Source organism: Acomys minous (assembly GCF_964271855.1).
Source record: "Acomys minous genome assembly, chromosome: 14".
Classification (NCBI taxonomy): Eukaryota; Metazoa; Chordata; class Mammalia; order Rodentia; family Muridae; genus Acomys; species Acomys minous.
This window is the reverse complement of record NC_140496.1, coordinates 106,503,620-106,525,590: the sequence shown is the minus strand read 5'-3', so window position 1 is coordinate 106,525,590 and position 21,971 is coordinate 106,503,620. Positions and strand designations below refer to the sequence as shown.

Sequence of the window (21,971 nt, the reverse complement as noted above, 5' to 3'; positions counted from 1 at the left end):
ATAGACTGTGGGGCCGGGGGCAGGGCAGTGGGTGACGTGCTTGTCTTGCCAGTGCATGAACCTCAGTCCAAGATCCAGAAAGCAGGTCTGCTGTGACTCATATGGAGCTACTATGTATTCAGGTGTGAACTGCCTGTCCCCCAAAATCTTTACAAAGGAATGCTCACATGCACCAAGCAATGCTGTGTAACCTTGCCTTCCAAATTATCCCTGATTGGCCAATAAACGCTATTCCTGGGCTGAGCCGAAGAGAGGTAGGCAGAGCTAAGGTTCGTGGGCTTGGAAGGGCAGAAGGACCAGGAGGAGAGGGAGGAGGCTGCCATCAGTGAGCATGAGCAAGAAGCACATGGCCAGGAGGAGCCTGCTGAGGATGGGCGTGATGGAGAGCAGCGGCCCAAATGGAGCATGTGCAAGTTCTTCAGGGACTTTTGGAGGGGATGTGTGGCTCGGACAACAAGGTAGCTTAGGGGATTAAGATCTGCCCAGCCCCACTGTTTTAAGAGATATTAAAAGTACAACAGATTTCTATATCATTTATTCAATAATAGTGGGTTAAATAATAACTGCTGCATTTAGTAACCATGTGAATCAATGTTAAATAATAAGTATTTTTACAACACAGATCACAAAGCTTCTGTTTACAAGCCAGCACTGGCTCACGGCTGGCCAGCCTAGCCTAATCAGTAAGATCCAGCAAATGAGAAAGCCTGTCCAGAGGAGGTGGATGGCTTAGCTGAAGATGCCATCTGAGGCTGTCCTCTGGTCTCCAGCCTCCACCGCCCGCCCCATCTCTCTCTCTCTCACACACAAAGAAAATAAAGTAGATTGTGGTAAAATCAAGGTGTACAGCATAGTCCCCAGAGCAACGGGGTGGATTCACTGATAAAGCACTAGTGGAGATTCAGTGGAATTTTGCAAATTGTACAATCCAAAATAATGTACAAAAATAAGAGTAAATGGGGCAAATAGAGAATACACAGCAATCTGGCAAGTTCACATCCAGACATAGTAACTGACTGAAAGGGTCTAAAAAGTGACTAAAATGCATAAAACTCGGGGGGTAGAGAGATGGCTCAGAGGTTAAGAGCACTGACTGCTCTTCCAGAGGTCCTGAGTTCAATTCCCAGCATCCACATGCTGGCTCACAACCATCTATAATGTGATCTGACACCCTCTTCAGACCTGCAGGTATACATGCAGGTAAGGCACTGTGTGTGTGTGTGTGTGTGTGTGTGTGTGTGTGTGTGTGTGTGTGTGTGTACACATATATATGTATATATATGTATATATATGCATAAAACTTGATATTGTAGATATAAGACTTGTGCTCTGAGGCACAGGGAAGCAGATAAGTGAGTACACATGACAACACATTCTCTTTATGCATTTTGTGAGATGAATGTAATTACACCCAGTTTAGCAATCAGATACATAGACCAATGGCTTATTATTTCAACCATCCATTCGCTACATCTGGTCAGGTACCTACCACACACCAGGTGTTGGTTAGGCACCAGGCATAACCATGGGGAAGGACAGACAGGATCCATGAAGCTACCAATGCATGGAACAGACAAGTAGTAAACGCAGGCATGCAAAAACGCCTGCAGGCAGAAGGGGCAGTCCCTAGCAGAGACCACAGCTACCTGAGCAGCGCTGTGCTCCCCCAGCACTCTGCAGAATGCCCTCCTCCCTCCCTCTGAGCTCTAGCAGGCATAGCAACTTCCTGCCTGTCACAATGGGCTCAGGGCTCAGAGCTGGCCTAGGCTGGCCACTCAGTAACTAGCAGTTGCTCCATGTGCTGAGAGCGCCCTCCTGTGCTCAGCATGCAGCCTAGCAGTAGAGCGCTCTGTAAGAGTCAGGTCAGTCCAGACGGTGCTGCTGCGTGGGGTGTGCAAGGTGCTCCCCTGCTCCAGTTCTCAAGTCAGGAATGCATTTTACAGATGGAAGTCACTCAACGTGACAACATGATCCATCAGCACATTGTCATTTGCACCTAGGCCTGGCTCACTCCAAAGGCCATGTTCCTTGAACACCACAGCTGTGCTTCCCCCTAGAAGGGATTGTCCATGAGCTGAGGGCGGCGACCCGTCAAAGCGCTGCAGACAGGACGGAGCCAGGCTTGGCCCCTGTGCTACACCTAAAGTGAAGGACAGAAAGTACGAGAGGCAATTTCTGACTAAATAGAAGAATGCTTTCCCAACAAGGCCAGAACAGACGACAACTGAAGAGCAGGCTGCTTGAGGGAAGGAGAGGACAGTCCAAGGCAGTCATGGAGGGGCGGGCCTTAACAGATGGGAGTGGCCAACAGGGATGAACGACCCTGCAGGAGAGTGAGAGCCAGTGTGGTGACATGTTCTCACGTGGTTACCTAAGTCATTCCCCTGAATTAAAACAAGAACTTTATGTATACCCAACAACACCCAGCACCCAGCACAAGTAAGGAAGCCTGCTGCTAGCGGGAGCTCTTCTGAGGCTTCAACTACTTGAGTTATTCTAGATATAAGACGCTGTGACAGCTTCTGCTACTTTCTTGTTTAAATACAGTTGAGTTCTAACTTCTTAGTTTTGGGCAGAATTTTTATAACTTATTCACTATGGGTTTCCCAGGAGAATCCTTGCAAAGCTTTTAAGTTTTAATGTCTGAATCCTGGTGTATTGTCTTTTGAGATACACCGTCTGAAGAACAAATCACAAAGCCTCCCTCTGTGCTTAAATGAATGCATTCATGGGAGAAACAATTTAATTTCAGTCAAATTAATTTTTTGGAACTCTATTTTCTTGCATCAAAAAATGGTCAGAGACTAAATGTGTTTTCAAATAAAGTTCAACAGAGCATTTTTAATAAAAGTGGTAACTGTTAGTCACAGCAGTCATTATGGAAGTGTTTAGCATATCTTCACAATAAAAACAAATATTATAATTATTTTACCATATACAAGATGATTCTTCCCATGGACCAAGATCTTCTGTGTGGGTAATAATCTGTGACAATGCTCTTGGGCAGTCCTTCCTACTTTAGCAGTAGCTGAACACACAGGATAAGACTCACAGCAGACCACAGCTATTAATTTATTATACGTCAGACAAAGCGAGCAGGAAAGACATAAACTACAAAGCCTGCGAGTTCTAATATCTCAACTGCTCCACCACAAGCTTTATAAGCTTTCATTACGGTACATGGGTGCTATTTAGCAGAAAAGGAAAAAGTAATTAGTACCTAGCCTATTCATCTATAATTACGACATATCTTTAGCAGTGTTATAGACTGAATAACTACCTAAAACCAGATGTATTTCATAAGATTAATATGTCTGTAGTCACATCTTAAACCATAAACCCACCAGTTACATGAAACGAAACAACGTGGGCATAATTTTGTCTTAATAAACTTAGCGCACTCACAGATTTAAAAACACAGATACACAAAATGGGAAAATTAAAAAACCCTGATCAGATAAAGCATTGGAATGTAATGCTGAATGGTCCTATGAGTGAGTGAGCGAGTGAGCGAGTGAGTGAGTAGGGCTTCCAATATAGTGACATGCTAACCCAAAATGTGGTTGGTACAGTGAAATGTAAGTAAACACTGACGGCAAAATCTGTAACTAAAGACACTAATGCTTTCCCTAGAAAACGGGACTTCTCTGGCAGCACGTGTCAGTTTTACTGTAAGTGATAACCTCAGGTCTTATTCCATCTCAGGTGCTCATTCTGTCTCAGGCCATCTAGGGGACAGAGAAATGCTCCAGCTACACTCCCTCAGTATGTGGCAAGTCAGTGACACCGCCAACACAGGGCATGGAGCTAAGGGAACTACCTGTATCTTACTGTACCTAAGGACTTAGGTCCCGCACACACAAGAGGGGAGGCTTGGTGACTTAGTGGCCTCTTTTCTAATACTTCAGGAACAAATTTTGGTGAAGTTGGTGGGTGTCAATTTCCTTGAGATCAGCGTGTAACAATGAAAGTAACTACTAAAAGCAGCAGTGTATGCGTGTGTCGTTGGTGACGATGTAAACTTCCTAATTGGACTGCAGATTCACATCTTCCCCTGGAAACACAAGACGGAGGGAAGCTGTGCTTTGTGTCCATTTTCTCTACATTTCTCTCCAGGTCCATTTCTCTGTACCTGGAGAAGCACCAAGAGAGCGCCATCTCTGCATCTGCTCAGGTAGAGAACAGTCCTCTCTGTGCTGTGCACACAGAGAGCCGAGCCCTCTGCCATATCACACATGCACCTCAGCACTGGATTTCTGTGCTAAAAAGAAGACATTCCTTCTACTTGGCATATTTATAAGCTTATAATGACTGATAAAAAAAAAATAGAAAGTCACGCCAAGCACCGTGTTGCACGCCTTTAATCTCAGCACCCAGGAGGCAGAGGCAGGTACATCGCTGGGAGTTTGAGGCCAGCCTGGTCTACAAAGTGAGTCTAGGACAGCCAAGGCTACACAGAGAAACCCTGTCTTGAAAAAACAAAAAGAAAGACAAAGAAAAAAAGTTGGGGCTGGAGAGATGGCTCAGAGGTTAAGACCACTGGCTGCTCTTCCAAAGGACCTGAGTTCAATTCCCAGAAACCACATGGTGGCTCACAACCATCTATAATGAGATCTGGTGCCCTCTTCTGGCCTGTAGGCATACATACAGGCAGAACACTAAAAAATAAATCCTAAAAAAAAAAAAAAAAAAAAAAATCAAAAGTCAATGTACAACTACCATCATGATTGCACCATGGTTTCTATTAATTAATAAAAATGCATTATGGAACATTTTAATAAGCCTTTAGTATATCTGAATGTGTTCTAAAATTATACTCTCTGAGAAATAGCAGAAAAAATTATGAGAGCCTTTTGTCTTGTGACTATGATGGAACCATAACATAAACGAGTGAAGTAATTATGACTGAGTGGATCATATCTGAAGCAATGCATAGGGTCAAGGAGCTGATGCTCATTAAAGATGTTTCCTTTCTAAATGTGACAAACGTTAAGTGACCTGTGGGAAAACGTGCATGTCTCTAGATGTTTTTCCTTACTTAATGTTTCAGCTGTGTGTTGCTAATTCTCAAATATCTAAGGCCCACTTAAGCAGGCTAATGACGCAAGCTCTTTGACATTCATTTTTCTGACAACTTGCCATGAACCTGACCCACAGTAGGAACAGACAGTCAGTACAGGTCCTCTGTAGTGAGCCGTGGAGTCACACCTTAAACATTCTCCTTATGGTCAGCTGTGTGGAAAGAGACTGGGTGTTCTAGGAAAACAGGATATGCACAGTAGGTGCATTGCCTTCATGGCTCACAAAAGCCCATGAAATCCTGATAACCACTCAACTAACTACCGTAACTGAGCAATGGTTCTTGGATCAGGGGATAAATAACCCAGACATCCATCACCTAAAACTAAGCCCTGAATAAGCAGGGCTCTTCTAGTACCACCCCTTGTCAGCGCCATGACGCCTTCCTCTGTTTCCACCACACTCTTCAGATTCTATTTGTCTCCGCTTCTCTGGAGAAAACTGCCATTAAGATAAACATGGAAGTCAGGCATAGATAGGTCTTCTACAGCAACTCTGTTCAAATCCTCATCTGCTGCAGAATACAGGGCGAAGTCTAAGAGTTAGTTCTTCCAAAACATGCCTTCAGTTAACCAGCATAGGAATTACCTGCGTACAGTTCACAATTGCCAACTTTTCTAAGGTAAAAACTTCTTGGAAAGCAATCGTAAGTGTTGACAGGTAGAGAGCACTGAATGGTAGTCAAGAATATTGACTCTGGAGCCAAATGACCCAGACCCAAGCTCCCACTTTTGTCAAGCAGCTTTCCACATGACGCTGGCCTCAGCTCATTTGTGCAAAGGACATTTCTGCAGCAGGAATTTCTGATGGCGATGGTGACAAGAAGGAAGAAGAGAAGAAGGGGCAGCGGGAGGGGGAAGAGGGTGAGAAGCAGGAGGGCGAGGAACAAGACAAGGAACAGGAGAAGGAGTGAAGAATGAGAGCCCGGAGGAGGAGCAGAGGAAGGAAGGCAGGAGGAGCAGGAGCATCAGGAGGAGGAGGAGGAGCAGAGGAAGGAAGGCAGGAAGAGCAGGAGCAGGACCATCAGAAGGAGGAGGAGGAGGAGCAGGAGGAGGAGCAGAAGGAGGAGGAGCAGGAGGAGGAGCAGGAGGAGGAGGAGGAGGAGGAGCAGGAGGAGGAGGAGCAGGAGGAGGTGATGTGGTCGTCCGTCATACTCATCTATTACACAAAAGGCAGAAGATGTAAATGAGACATTTCCAGGCAGAATAAGGGGGAATTAAAAACTAATTGTAGATGAATGTGGGAGGAAGAGAAAAGGGTGGTAGGGGAAGAAAAAAAAAGAAACCTACTCTTTTTTTCATTAATATAAACTATTTTTACTTTTTAAATCTTTACAAATTGAGTGAAAACAGGAAACAGGAATATCTTTTGCTCTAGAAAACTTATAAGTAGGTGAGGCTCCAAATTTTAATTTTCATTAAAAAAACATATCAAATAGATATGACAAATTCATATATGAACTAAGAATTTTTAAAAACTTCACCAGGCTGATTAGACACCACCATTGAAATTGAATTACTATTTCCCAAATTGTCTAGGGTCTATTCATTCCTGGGGAAGTGATACTGCTTAAAGTGAGCCTCAAGCTCTGACATAAAAGCGTCGGCTTTTCACCTAAAAACTCCAGCTTGGCATCCAAGACCAGCACATGCTCATCACGTCTGTAACTTCATCCCTCTCCTTACAGTTTCAATGAGAACAAATGGCTAGTGTATGACTCTGCACTCTACTTCAGTGTGTAGGCTGCTATGGCTGGGAAGAGCCTGAAAGATCACAGAGCAATCCACACCCGTCCCAGACGGCATCGGTGATATAGACTCAGATCCCTTTCGATGAGGAGATTCTAGATGCCAATAACTCAACAGACACACTTTAAAAGAAGGCGAGAGTGGCCTGTGATTGGGAAGCATTTCAGTCAATCTTTAGCAGAATTAGTTACAGTGTGGGAGGCCTCACTGGATAGAAGAAAACAGTAAAATGCCAAGAGAGCTGTAGCAGAATAAAATAAGGGACAAACATGAAGAGGAAATCTGAAATTTTGCCCTTATCTATGTCATGTAATGGCAGGAGCTGGAACTGCAGAGTTCATCGTATTGCACAATACAGACAGAGAAGAGATTTTTAACTACACATTTAAAAATTTAAACTTTATTTATTATTTCTGTGTGCGTGTGTTTATATACATGTATGTGTACATGCATGTGCATGCATGCGCACACACGCGCACATGCGCGGGCACACACACACACACAGCAGAGATCACACAGCAGAGATCAGAGAATAACTTTTGCAAGCTAGTTCTCTCTTTCTCCCATGGGCCTGGGAAGGAAACAGATCACCAAACTTCGGTGGCAGTAGCTTTTGTCTACTGAGCCCCCTGCTGACCATATTTTAGAATCATAAGATTGAGAAGCTAGATTATACAAATCAAAGGTTCTTGGCAGACACTGCAAAGGATTCCCTGCAGCAGCCCTAGACCTTCAGTGGCTCTGCCCTCTGCTGAGCAGCGCCATTTGGAGAAGTGGAGGGGGGGGCGAGGGGGGCGGCATTCTTGGTGTCCAAACTTAGCAGTGCTACCAACAGCCAGTGTTAAACACCCTGTGGCGTCAGGAGCAGTTCTATTCATAAAAGAGCAAAGTGCTTCCCACAGGCTGACGGCAGGTGTTCAGGATACTATCTGAGGCCCCCAGAGTGTCACTGCGGTTCACAGGGACATTACCTGAGTGGGTGCTCTGGAGAGAAACCCTAGTCTGAGGAGGACTAACATACACTAATCTTACCAAAGCACAACACTTGTAAAAGGCCTGTGATTACGACAGAGGGCCTGGAGGAAGCCTGGAGTTTTCCACAACAGGAGAGGGTCCCCTGACATATAGCAGTTGGATGTGCTGACGTTCTTTAAACTTCCGCACGGTCCTCGATCACTGCAGCACAGAAGTACAGGAGGACTCGCCTGTGTACTGTATGGATGGAACATATGACAATTAAACCCTACGGCCTACGGCTGAGGCAAAAAATGGGTGGGGCATCCGGCCGGCAGGAGGATTCTAGAGCCAGTGCATGAGATTCAGCCTGCACAATGTGAGGAAGAGCGATGCATGGTGCCCGAGCGCAGGTCACCAGCCACATGTAAAATGTCAGTTAGTATAGCGGGTTATTTTAACTTATAAGCTAGACAGAGGAAGGCTTAGCTGTATGGCCTGGATATTTGTATAATATTTAGGGAGTCTCATGAGACATTCCTCCAGGAGCTTAGGGACAGGAGGAAGAAACCTCATACAACATATGGTGCTCCATATGTGGAGCGTAGGATCCAAACTCACCTGAGAAAAGTCCTGAGTAGAGGCACAAAGCCTGCCCCAAAACAGAACAGCTTCAAAGCTCTGTCTCTTTACACTAAATCTGACAGAAGAGAAAGTGGGGAAGAGCCTTGAGCTCATCGGCACAGGGGACAACTTCCTGAACCGAACACCAACAGCTCAGACTCTAAGGTCAACAATTAATAAGTGGGGCCTCATGAAACTGAAAAGCTTCTGTAAGCCAAAGGACATTGTCAACAGAACAAAACGACAGACTACAGACTGGGAAAAGATTGTCACCAACCCTATATCCAACAAAGAGCTAATATTCAAAATATATAAGGAACTTAAAAAATTAAACATCATAGGGGAGAGGAGTAAGGGGAAAACATGAGGTAGGGAGGAATGGGAGGATACAAGGGATGGGATAACCACTGAGTTGTAATATGAATAAATTAATAATATATATAAAAAAGAAATTAAACACCAACAAAACATATAACCCAATTAAAAATGGAGTACAGAGTGAAACAGAGAATTCTCAATAGAAGAATATCAAATGGCTGAGAAGCACTTAAAGAATAGTCATCGGGGAAACGCAGATTCCATCTTACATCAGTCAGAATGGTTAAGATCGAAAACTCAAGGGACAGCACATGCTGTGGAGGATGTGGAGAAAGGAGAACACTCCTCCATTGCTGGTGGGAGTGCAAACTTGTACAACCACTTTGGAAATGAATCTGGCGCGTTCTCAGAAAGTTTGGGAATAGTTCTACCTCAAGCCCCAGGCATACCACTCTTGTGTATATACCCGAAAGATGCTCCACCATACAGCAAGGACATTTGCTCAACCATGTTCATAGCAGCGTTATTTTAATAGCCAGAATCTGGAAACAACCTAGATGTTCCTCAACTATAGAATGGATAAAGAAACTACATTTACACAACAGAATACTACTCAATTTTTAAAGACAAGGAAACCTTGAAATTTGCAGGCAAATGGATGGAACTAGAAAAGATCATCCTGAGTGAGGTAACCCAGATCCAGAAAGACAGTCATGGCATGTACTCACTTATAAGCAGATATTAGTACAGGAGATAGTACAAGCCATACAGTACAGGACAGCCATACTACAATTCATAGACCCAACGAAGCTAAGTAACAAGGAGGGCCCAAGGGAGGACGGATGAATCTCACTCTGAAGGGGAAGCAGAATAGACAGTGGGAGTGGTGGACAGGAGAAGGAGTGCTGAGAGCAATGCGGGTGGGGTCACATGTGAGGAGAGGTGTGGTGGGGTCGAAGGACAGAGGGCTTGCAGAGAGAAGAGAAACTGAAGGCAGGGGCACCTCTGAGATAACAGGGTAGGCTCCTGGGCGGATACAGGGGTGACTCTGGCTGAGACTCCTAGTAGCACTTAAAGAATAGTCATCAAGGATGACATCTTACACCAGTCAGAATGGCTAAGATAGAAAATCAAGCGACAGCACACGCTGGTGAGGATGTGGAGACTGAAGAGGACGCCTTCCAACCAGACAGGACTCCTGGGTGAGAGAGGGAGACACCAACCTGCCAACGAAAACTCTGACCCAGGCTTTACCCTGCCTCCACGATGTGCAGAGATAAGCACAGCAGAGACTGAGGGAATGTCCAACTAGTGCTTGGCCGTACCATGTAAGGGAGCCAGCCCCTGACACTGTTAAGACACTCTGCTATGCTTGCAGATGGGAGCCTAGCACAGCTGTCCTCCGAGAGGCTCCACACAGCAGCAGATTTAAACAGATGCTGAAACTCACAAACACTGGGCAGAGCACAGGGAACCTCGTGGAAAAGTCGGGGGAAGGACAGAAGGACCTGGAGGGGACCAGGACTCCACAAGGAGACAAACAGAGCCAACTAGGGGCTTATGGAGACTGAAGCACTAACCACGGACCATGCATGGACTGGACCTGGGCCACCTACACAGATGTACCCAATGGGCAGACTGGTCTTCATGTGGGTCCCTAGTAAGGGAGCAGGGGCTGTCTCTGACAAGGACTCTGTTGCATCCTTTTTGATCACTTCCCTCTGGGCTGCCTCGCCAGGACCCAGAGGAAGAGAATGCTTTCAGTCCTGATGAGACTTGATGTGCTGGGCGGGTTGGCTGCAGAGCTCTCCTTTTCTGAGGGGTAGGGGCAGGGGAAGGGGGAAGGGGGAGGAGGGAGGAGGGAGGGGTCTACGACTGGGATGTGAAGTAAATAAATAAATTAATTAATTAATTAATTAAAAAGAAGAGGAGCAGGGAAGCAGTGTTTTAAAATCACTACTTTACAAAAACATTAGCTGTGGCTCTGTCAAGCACTGCACGGTTCCATGGAGTCAAAGCACTAGCTGGGATTCAGCTGCAGCAGGAGCAGGGTGCACGCTACCTTGCTGAGTCTGCCCAGAGAGGAACCAGTGGGTGGTGGGAACACCCTAGGGAGACAGAGCGGTGGCAAGGGGATGGGAGGGGTCAGGCATCCAGTGAGTACAGCCCCAGGACCAGGCAAACTCAAGGCTGGTGGGGACCATAGATGCCAAGTCAGAGGCCTGGCTTGACCTGGTGAGCAATGGCCCAACCCAGGTTGGCACTGGGGTCCGGGCAAACCATGAAAACACGGCCAGCGCAAGGCAGCCTAGACACCTCTCCCTACGGGTTTCCATGTCTCCTGAAGGGACTGGGGCATGCCCAAGCAGCACAGCACAGGAAGCAGGAACCAAAGAAACAGAGAATAAATCCAAACTCAGTCAAACTTCTAATCAAGTAAAACTGCTTAAAAAAATCATAAATGTTTTAAGTTAATAAATAAATAAACTGAACTTAAACAGTCAAAAATACAGTTCAAATAATAATTAATAGATTAATAAAATATTTTCCATGTTAAAAAAAAGAAAAATCCTGTAGAGGAGGCAATTTGGACCCCATATAGGTTTGTTTTGACTGTAAACATACAAATAAGTATAATAATATGGATTGCTGGGTTGGAAACCATAGAATAAAGATTAGAAAAAATAGTTCCAGATGAGAAAACTTCACAGGGCTTGAGGAATTAGAACGGCATCCCATAGACATACAATACATTGAATTAAAAATTCAGATTTTACTTATAGTCACATATTCAGGATTTTAATGGGCACCTGCTCTAAGTTCTGAAATGGCTGATAAATTACACATTTACTAGCAGTTATGCCAATTATGGATATACTTATATAAATTAAGACTGACAATGCTCCAGTATGTCTCTAATAAAATGAAACAAATTTTTGCATATTACAATATAAAACATATTACAGGTATACCACAAATCTTACAGCACAAGCAGTCAATTAAAGACCCAACCATACTTTAAAAGAGATACTTAGCAAACAGAAAGGGGTATCAAAGACCCCCAAAGATAGATTATATAATATTTTATTGACTTTAAATTTCTTAAATACTAATGAACAAAAAATAATGACAGCCGAGAGACATTGGTTTATAGAAAAAAAATGCTGAATTATACAGCCTGCCTACTTGAAAGACATCCAAACCTAAGAATGGAGAAAAAAAATGTGTTATGCTGGGGAAAGGGTTTTGTGTATGTTCATACAGGAGAAGAAAAATTATGGATTTCATCCAAAGTGATAAAAATCAGAGAGAAGGGAGAACCCTCCCCCAACCCCGAAGATCTTGGCCACCCACAAGAAGAAACAAGTCAAGACAAAGCAGGCCATGCATACGCTGGCCCCTCTACGGGAACAACTCTAAGACTGGCTGAGATGCAAGTGTCTATGTAGCCAAAAGAATACTGCTGGCCACATTTCCCTCGGGACTTCTCATGTCATTCTTTTAAATGGCACAGATTTTTTAAAAAATGGTATTACAGTTTGGAATACCATCCAGACTGGCTTAAAGAAAGATGGATGTCTTTTTTCTGTTTGAACAGCAAAAATAAATAAAGTAAAATCTTTAATTCATTCATGCAACTTGCACATCCCATGCAAATGTAATTACAGAACTGTACATTACTTGTAAAAGTTTATATGTTTACAGAACGAAAGGACCAAACACGAATGTAATGAAGACTGTCTTGACAAGACGCATCCTCAGGGATGCTGAGATGCTTTGTCCCAGCATCCTGACGACAGTGCCTCAGGCTGCTGAGTTGCTATATCATTAAAATAGCTTCCAGGACAACTTCAAAGCAGCCAGCTCAGACCATCCAGAATCATAGACTGTTCTAAACAGGACTTCATTTAAGCCTGCATTTTTACAGCATTCAGAGACTGTACATCAAATGTTACTGCCAGCTTGCTTAACTATTTTTCCCAATTTCTTTTGGGCCCCCCAAAATTTACCCTGTGCTCCAAATCTGCAAAAAGCAATTCAAAGAACAACAACGTCCCATTGTCTTAGGTTGGGGTAGGTAGGGTTTGGTTGTTCTACTGGGTAATGGGCACTTGTTGTTAAAAGGGGTTGGTTACAAGTTATTAATAGTCCTGATCAGGAAAAAAAAACAACAAGGTACAGGGTGGATTTCAGGGAATTTCTCTCTCCTTTCCTCTATCCTCATATCTTTCTTAGGTAAGGGGAAAGGGATTGAGAAGGGGGAATACAGGAATATATAGAAATAATTGGGGGAAAAAGAGTAGATTGAATCAACTCTTAAACCAAAGAACACTTTTATTAAACAATTATGTCACATTGATATAGAATTTTGTGTATTGACACACATTTAAGGTTTTTACTGATATAAAAACCTTTGCATATTGATACCAAAAGTATGGTTATTGTTGTTAAAACATAATTATGTTCTAACTCTTGTATAAGGCATTGGACCTTTGCAACTCATTTAAAAATGCAATGTTTACTTCCAGTTCTTTTTATAGCTGCTATTACAAATATAAGTTAATAGTCAATCAAACTCATGGTCATGTCAAATACTAGTTTAGTTTATCACAAAAATATGTTTCCTAGGTTAAACAGATAGTGAATAGCTAGAAACAAGCAATGTCTACTTATTCATATTGACTATATTTGGGTAGATGATGATTAAATACAATATAAATGTTGATAGATAAATAGATAGATAGATAGATAGATAGATAGATAGATAGACAGACAGACAGACAGATAGACAGACTGCCTTCTAAAACCTCAGAGACACACAGAACACGGCATTTAAATTAAAAATGTTTTTATTATGTAAGGCTTTTCTGGCAATGAGACATGTCACCTCCTGGTACCACCCCATTTTAACTTGAAAGAAGATGATGAGCCTCCAAGAATCTCCATTAGGAGATAGCTTCAAATGTGGCAAGCTAGCCACTGCTTCTGCCTCCACCCCCACCAATGCCCTCACTGCACTGCAGACAGAATCCTATCCAAATGGGCAAACCATGAATGTAGGGAGGTCGATTGCCAAGCTCTGACAAGACAGGGTAAGCAAGTCCTTTAAAGTTCCAGCTTCACAAATATGTCTGTCAGTTACACTGGGCCAGAAGACTGAAGATGATGATGCTCCAATGTTATAGAGGAGTATGGGGGCCTGTCCAGGCAGCCAGATGTCTGTCAATTCTTAGTATTGGAAGCTGCTTGTCTGTACTTCCTACATATTTAGGTAATATTTATTTCCTTCTCAAGTCTTTGATGGGGTTGAAGACTAGTCTTAGAATTAAGCATAAGTTGTTTAGGATTTAAGATTTTTAAGTCTAAGAAGATGTTTTTAGACTGGTAATAAGTATAGAAAATTATGTAGGTACAGAACTCTGAACTCATCAAGATAACATAAATAGCAGAATACTTTCTAAGTTTCCAAATGCATATGAACTAGACATTCACAGTGTAAATCTTACCTAATAGTTTTTACAACTGTTTCGTAATTGTTATTGTATGCTAGTTTATTATTAAAAGAAAAAGAGCCTTTTATTGGACTAAAAGGGGGAATTGTAGAAGCAATCTCTTGTGTATTATATGGATGCAACACTTGCTAATTAAAAAACCTATGTCCTATGGCTAAGGCAGAAAACAGGTGGGACATTTGGCAGGCAGAAGAGATTTTGGGATGGAACCAGGCACATAAGACTCAGCCAGCAAGATGTGAGGAAGACGGATGCATGGTGCCTGAGCTCAGGTAGCCAACCACATGGCAAAATACACATTAGTATAATAGGTTAATTTAAGTAATGATCTAGTCAGAGAAGAGCCTAATGATAACTAGGTATTTGTATTATATTTAATGAGTCTCATGAGTCATTATTCCAGGAGCTAACGGATGGGAAGAAAAATCTTATATAGCACAGAACCCAATACTTTGGTAATAGGACCCGAATCAAAGGGAATGCCACCTCAACACTTCGAGTCTTAGCCTAAGCTCTTGTACAACAACCCTGTTACAGAAGCATCGGACTTTTAATCAGGCTGCTGCAACCATGTGGGGCACATGCTTGGTTAATACAGGGCATGCTGGGTAGAAACAGTGAGCTACAGCTCTCAAGTGGAATGAACAATCCCCAGGACCAAGGTTTTAACCCAGTACTCAGCAGTTACTGATTTACACCATGCCTTTTCAGCATTTACAGCACAATGTACCAAGTCACTGCCACGGACTTAGATCATAGACATTTGTTAAACAAGCAACTGAAACATTACTACTACAGCTCTGTAACTATTACATGAACTGAACTGCAAAATAAACTTTGATGAAGATTTTACTCCTGAAATCATTACTTACTATCCTGTTAGCAGAATTTCCCATGTAGAGAGAAGACAATTTATTGTTGACAAAATCATTCGATAACTATCATCCCACAGGTCTTGGCCTCTTGCATGTGACCTCTAGTTTATAGGGTCATCTGTGTCAGCAGGTAACTGACCCATTCCAGCCACATGTGTTCTGCTCATAAGGGCACCAGAGTCCATCTCTAGAGAACACTGGGCTAAGTACCTTAGCATGAGTGAGGAGTAATTACAGCTGTTCTTAGTACAACTAAAAGGGCAACCCTCACTGGGTGGAGGAGAAGCTCTCCTGAGAGAAGGTTTGCACGCCCACTAAGCATGGACTTGTCATTTCTGGAACATTTTACTCCAAAGAAGTTTAAGAAAAGGTTGCATTTGAGATGAGGAGATTTTCCTAATTACATAGATGGCTCTCTTTTTAAAAGACTTTTGTGTCTGATTAATTTTCAAATCACTAATTATCATTATTTAACAATTAATAAGCTCTACACAGTGCTAATCAACTTTTATGCTCACAAATTAAAGTGAAATGAACCTATTAATTGACCAAAATGTTACCTAACTCATTTGTAAGTGATTGCATTTACAAAGAAAACTGCATTAGCTTTCAATAAAAATATCATATTATATTCACAAATTTTACATATTTTTTGTTTGTTTGTTTTTCAAGACAGGGTTTCTCTATGTAACAGTTCTGGCTGTCCTGGTTGGCCTCAAACTCAGAGATCCTCCTGCCTCTGTCTCCCAAGTGCTGGGATTAAAGGCGTGTGCTACCACCACCCGGCCCAAATTTTACATCTTAATTCAAAATCCACACTTTGTTTTTAAAAATGGTTTGATTTTCAGGTCAGCACCTGTGGGGTAACTATGAAGTTTACTCTCACATGAGAAAGCACGCATTTCTCCCTCTAGTGTCCCGACAGTAGACCGCACTGCTGTATACAGAACAGAGACTATGGACACGCGACGCAGGGTCGCAGACCGCGTTCTCTGTATGCACCTTTCTGCTATTTCTCTTAATGTCCTACAGGCCCTTACAGAGCAAAGTCCCCACACTCTTAGCACATGAGTGCTACCACTTGCAAGCCCTCTTACAAACCTTGGTAAACACCACCACTGTTGGCTGGTACCACAAGTTTGGCAGTAAGGCCCTTGGAGGCCTTGAGAGATGCCTGCACTCCTCAGGCAGCGGGAAGAAGTCTCAAGCCAACAAGCACTGGGGACCATGTGCACGCAGCCTTACTATGCACTAGACACAGTTTAGTTCATTCTTCAACAAAACTACTCACAGAACTTGCCAACATTTAGAAGAAAGGACAGCGTGTTAGGGGCTCAAACAGAGGGAAATGTAGGAGAGGAAAGAAAAGGAAGAGAGAAACCCTGAGGACAGGGCGGCCATACAGACCAACGGCGGCAAAGGCACTCTTCTCTCCCTGTCGCCACTGCTTTTCTCAAAAGCAGCTGCAGGAAGGAGGGCATCGTGCTGGCTCAGAGTTCCAAGTGGCAAGTGTCACTGTGGAGAGGTCACAGCCGGGGAGCTGCGGGCAGCTGGTCACATGGCATCTACAGTAGGGTTTCTACTCTTTCTCATTTCTCTACGATAGAGCCTAGGATCCCACCTAGAGAATGCCAGTGAGGTGACCCACAGACACGCCAGAAGCCCAGCTCCCACGTGATTCCTGAACCCACTGTGACACCCCAATTACCTGCACTGCTCACTGCCAGCTAGGCAACCACAGACAGAGGAATGACAAGTATTTCCAGACCTGCTGTGCACCTGCATCTGTGCATTTCAGCAGGAGTGACAGTGAGCGTCACATGCTATGAACCCATGTCAGCCACACTTTATTACCTACACTATGACCTGTCATCCTAGAGAGAGCAAAAAACAGACAGAGAAGATTCTGGGTTTGAGTGTCTTTATCTGCAATCAGGTAGATTAAATTTTCTGCTGTTAGGCAGAGACAGGGAGAAAGAAAAGAGCATTTAACTGATAAAATAAAATTCAATTATTTAAAATAAAGAGAGGAGAAAAACACATTTGTTCTACTGAGTTCTGGATGTCAAAGTACTGCTTCCCGTGTCTGCTATTGCGTGTTAGTGCGTGTTCCCAGTGTGCTACGGAAGCTGTGCGTGTTAGTGCATGTTCCCAGTGTGCTACGGACACTGTGCGTGTTAGTGCGTGTTCCCAGTGTGCTACGGACACTGTGCGTGTTAGTGTGTGTTCCCAGTGTGCTGTGGACACTGTGCATGTTAGTGTGTGTTTCCAGTGTGCTGTGGACACTGTGCGTGTTAGTGTGTGTTCCCAGTGTGCTGCGGACACTGTGCGTGTTAGTGTGTGTTCCCAGTGTGCTACGGACACTGTGCGTGTTAGTGTGTGTTCCCAGTGCGCTACAGACACTGTTAGTGTTAGTGCATGTTCCTAGTGTACCGTGGACATAGTGAGTGTGGTAGTGTATGTTCCCAGTGTGCTACAGACATGATGAGGTAGTGTGTGTCCCCAGTGTGCTATGGACACAGTGAGTGTTGTAGTGTTTGTTCCCACTGTGCTACAGACATGGTGAGTGTTCTAATCTGTGTCCCCAGTGTGCTACGGACATGGTGAGTGTTGTAGTGTGTGTTCCCAGTGTGCTACGGACATGGCGAGTGTTGTAATGTGTGTCCTCAGTGTGCTACAGACACTGTGAGTGTTGTAATCTAAGTGTTCCCAGTGTGCCATGGACACAGTGAATGTTGTAGTGTGTGTTCCCAGTGTGCCGTGGAAACTGTGAGTGTTGTATTGTGTGTTCCCAGTGTGCCATGGACACTGTGAGGGTTGTATTGTGTGTTCCCAGTGTGCGGTGGACACTGTGAGGGTTGTAGTGTGTGTTCCCAGTGTGCCACTGTAGTGTGTGTTCCCAGTGTGCCATGGACACTGTGAGTGTTGTATTGTGTGTTCCCAGTGTGCCGTGGACACTGTAAGTGTTGTATTGTGTGTTCCCAGTGTGCCGTGGACACTGTGAGTGTTGTATTGTGTGTTCCCAGTGTGCCGTGGACACTGTGAGTGTTGTATTGTGTGTTCCCAGTGTGCCGTGGACACTGTGAGTGTTGTATTGTGTGTTCCCAGTGTGCCGTGGACACTGTGAGTGTTGTATTGTGTGTTCCCAGTGTGCCGTGGACACTGTGAGTGTTGTATTGTGTGTTCCCAGTGTGCCGTGGACACTGTGAGTGTTGTATTGTGTGTTCCCAGTGTGCCGTGGACACTGTGAGTGTTGTATTGTGTGTTCCCAGTGTGCCGTGGACACTGTGAGTGTTGTATTGTGTGTTCCCAGTGTGCCGTGGACACTGTGAGTGTTGTAGTGTGTGTTCCCAGTGTGCCGTGGACACAGTGAGTGTTGTAGTGTGTGTTCCCAGTGTGCCGTGGACACAGTGAGTGTTGTAGTGTGTGTTCCCAGTGTGCCGTGGACACAGTGAGTGTTGTAGTGTGTGTTCCCAGTGTGCCGTGGACACAGTGAGTGTTGTAGTGTGTGTTCCCAGTGTGCCGTGGACTTGGTGAGTGTTGTGTGTGTTCCCAGTGTGCCGTGGACTTGGTGAGTGTTGTGTGTGTTCTCAGTGTGCTGTGGACTTGGTGAGTGTTGTGTGTGTTCTCAGTGTGCCGTGGACTTGGTGAGTGTTGTGTGTGTTCTCAGTGTGCCGTGGACTTGGTGAGTGTTGTGTGTGTTCTCAGTGTGCCGTGGACTTGGTGAGTCTGCCACATGTCATTGCACTGGCTCTCATAGGCTTCTTCATTCTTTAGCTGGGCTCCCTTGAGTACAGCCACTGTCCACTACACCACGTGCAAGGCTACCCTGTGGCATTCAAGAAGGGCGGCAGAGGGTCATAGGCCTTGTTTCCTGGCTCTCTTCTCGAAATAGGTGCTTTTAAGTTCCCAAACATCTTTATTAAATACTGGCACACCATAGCATATACCTTTTTAAGTTCAGTGCTTGCAGAGCTGTGCAATAATCATCATTACGTTTAGAATATTTCTATTACTAAACAAACAAACAAACAAACAAAGACCCTGTGTCCTTGGCAGGGGACATTGTATCCCCTTTCCTTCAGATCTGGCCAACCTTAATCTACAGATGTGGTACTATACTTGCATTTTATGTCTGACCTCGCTCACAGTACAAGGCTTACAGCTGATGAGGCGGATCCATGCATCAGGTGATATGCACCTTCGCCCTTTTGCTCAGTACTACTGTGCTGTCTGGATGTACTTGCTGTCTCCTGCTTACCTGCTACCAGCGGGTCAGTGTTGGGCAGCGTCCACTTGTCCATAGGCTGCCGCAGTGAGCATCTGTCTTTAGATCTCTTGGGCATACAACCATGTTGGCATGACTGGGTCAGGTGAGAACTCTGTTTAACCTTCTCAGAGACTCCCAAACTAAGTTCAAAACTGTAGTTTTACTTTATTTTATTTGTATATGTGTGTGTGTGGGGGGGGGCTGTGCTCATGGGACATTCACAGAGGCCAGAAGAGGACACCATGTGTCTTGCTCCCTGCAGCTATGCTATGCAAACCCCTGTAGTGCCCGCTCCTCACAGCTACAGCACTGAGAACTGAAATTGGATCCTCGTGCTTGTGCAGAGCGCAACTCTGCAGCCCTCCTCCCGAGACAGAGTTCACCTGGCAGCTTGATAGGCAGTAACTAATCTCAATGAATGTATAAAGTGAACTCCCTGCCCACCTGCGCTCAATGCATCCAGCCTCTGAGAAACTCTCAGAGTTCCTGTATACTGCTCAACTGACTCTCCTCCCTCTCCATAGCTGCGGGTGGGGTGCGTGCATGCAGCGCAGCCATCCCTCTCTACGGCATTGCATCCCCTCAGCTCTCTGAGACCCTCCTACAAGCACCTGTCCTCTAAGCTGGTGGTTGCTATGACATGGAAAATATTCTCCCTTTATGGCTCAGGGTTGCTGGACACTAGAGGTCTGTTCCACCCTAGTGTTTCCTCATAGTCACAGGCTGGTAGATCAGACACACACAGGCAATGAATGGCTAGGAAGGGAGCCAAAGGCAGCCACGGTAACCTGACTCCAGCTCCACAACATTCCAACCTTCCCGCAATCACCTCAGTCCTAGCCAGTCAAGAGGCTTTGCAGAACATTCCATGTAGGGTGCAAGTTCTTCAGCACAGGTGACCACTAGCTCATAAGGTCATCTGGCTCACCAGGTAACTGACCTATTCTGGCCACATGTGTTCTGCTCATAAAGGCACCCTCACCCTTGCATTTCTGCCACCTTTCCTATCTACACTAGCTCCAAGGGATCTGACACCCTCTTCTCGCCTCTGGGGACACCCATACTTATGTGCACATACTTACACAGACATGCAGGGACATAGATAATATATATGAACCTGCTGGGAGAGGGCAAAGGCAGCCATGTCTATCACAGACTGCCACAAAGGAGAACAACCGAGGAGGGATGACACACCTGCTGTTAAAGGTGGTGTTTCCTGCCTATGTCTTAATTTTGTTTAATAAAAATAAGTTCCTACCACGTAGAATTTCTTAAAGATTGGGATTTTTAAAAAATGATTGATCATTCAGTTTTTGTTTTTGTTTTTGGTTTGTTTGTATTTTTGAGACAAGATTTCTCTGTGTAGCCTTTGTAGACCAGGCTGGCCTCGAACTCACATCTGTCTCTGCCTCCCTGAGTGCAGAGATTAAAGGCGCACACTACCATGCCCAACTGATCATTCAGAATTTTAATTATATTTTTTATAATTTCGTGTTAAATTAATACCATTTCTTATACTAGGAAAAAAACCCAAATCTAACACTTTTACCAGGGTCAAATGTTTTACCTTGAATTGTTAGGGAAAGAGGCAGTTGGCTGGCCCCTGTGCATCACAGCAGCGTTCCTGACACCTCCTGTGGTCAGCTGTCTTAGAGGTTAACTCCTGCTCTGTGCCCAGGTCTTATGCTAGGTGCCAGCTCTGGGCAGATCCCACTTACCTATTCTGAGCAAAGCACTGTCTCAGTGCTCTCTCGCTGTTAAGAGCATATTGACTTGCCGCCTGCTCTGCTGTTTAATTCATTTATGCTGAGAGTCAGGCATGAAGACAGAATTTTAAATGTGACATTTGCAGACTGTTAGGTCATTTAGGCTCCGACAACCTAGGAATTCCTGACATATAAACTGGCCTTGATTACCATACACAGATGAGCCCCCAGAGGGGCAGGTTTCCAACCACTTTTAAAATTTGTGCAGAATTTTAAAATTGAATTTTTATCTATATAGTGAAATGTTCAATTAAAGCCTCTTTCTTTTAATAAATGTGAACTAGCACTACTAACAAACCACAGATGTTAAACCAAAATTCTTCTGACTAAAACAAAACAAAAAAACAAAGAAAAACACAGGAAAAATTCTAGTACTAATATCAACACCAACTCTGCGGTGTTTGGACACATGAAGATGCTTAATGTTTCCAACGTCTGAGAAGCTGAAGATGCTTCTAGGCCCACGGGCCAGCCAACAAGCTGAAGAGATTTGATTCCTGCTGAGCAGGGCAGAACGTCCGTGCTGTGGCAGTCACAGCACAGAATCCATGTTCAGTGCTCACAGCACAGCTGTTCTCAGAGGATCACTGCACAGAAGGGTGACAGAGTCCTCATAACTGAAAATGAACAAAGCGCCCAGTGACCTTAGAGTGATGCTCCATAGCAGCTGACGATGAGGAAGGTGGAGAGGAGCCACAGGATGGCTTCCTCTCCTCAGCTACTCTAAAAAGCGACACTGATGATTCATTTTCAGCCTCCTCAGCGGGAACCACATACAGTGGTTAAAACTAAACTTTTCTGATATGCAATAATGCACAAGAGGT

General features: G+C 44.3%; 1 protein-coding gene across 1 annotated transcript in view; it reads right to left on the bottom strand.

The window, feature by feature from the left end:
* PIGK (phosphatidylinositol glycan anchor biosynthesis class K) overlaps window positions 1-21,971 on the bottom strand; it is an 86,931-nt gene that overhangs the window by 10,391 nt on the left and 54,569 nt on the right. The gene's annotated exons all lie outside the window — the stretch shown is intronic.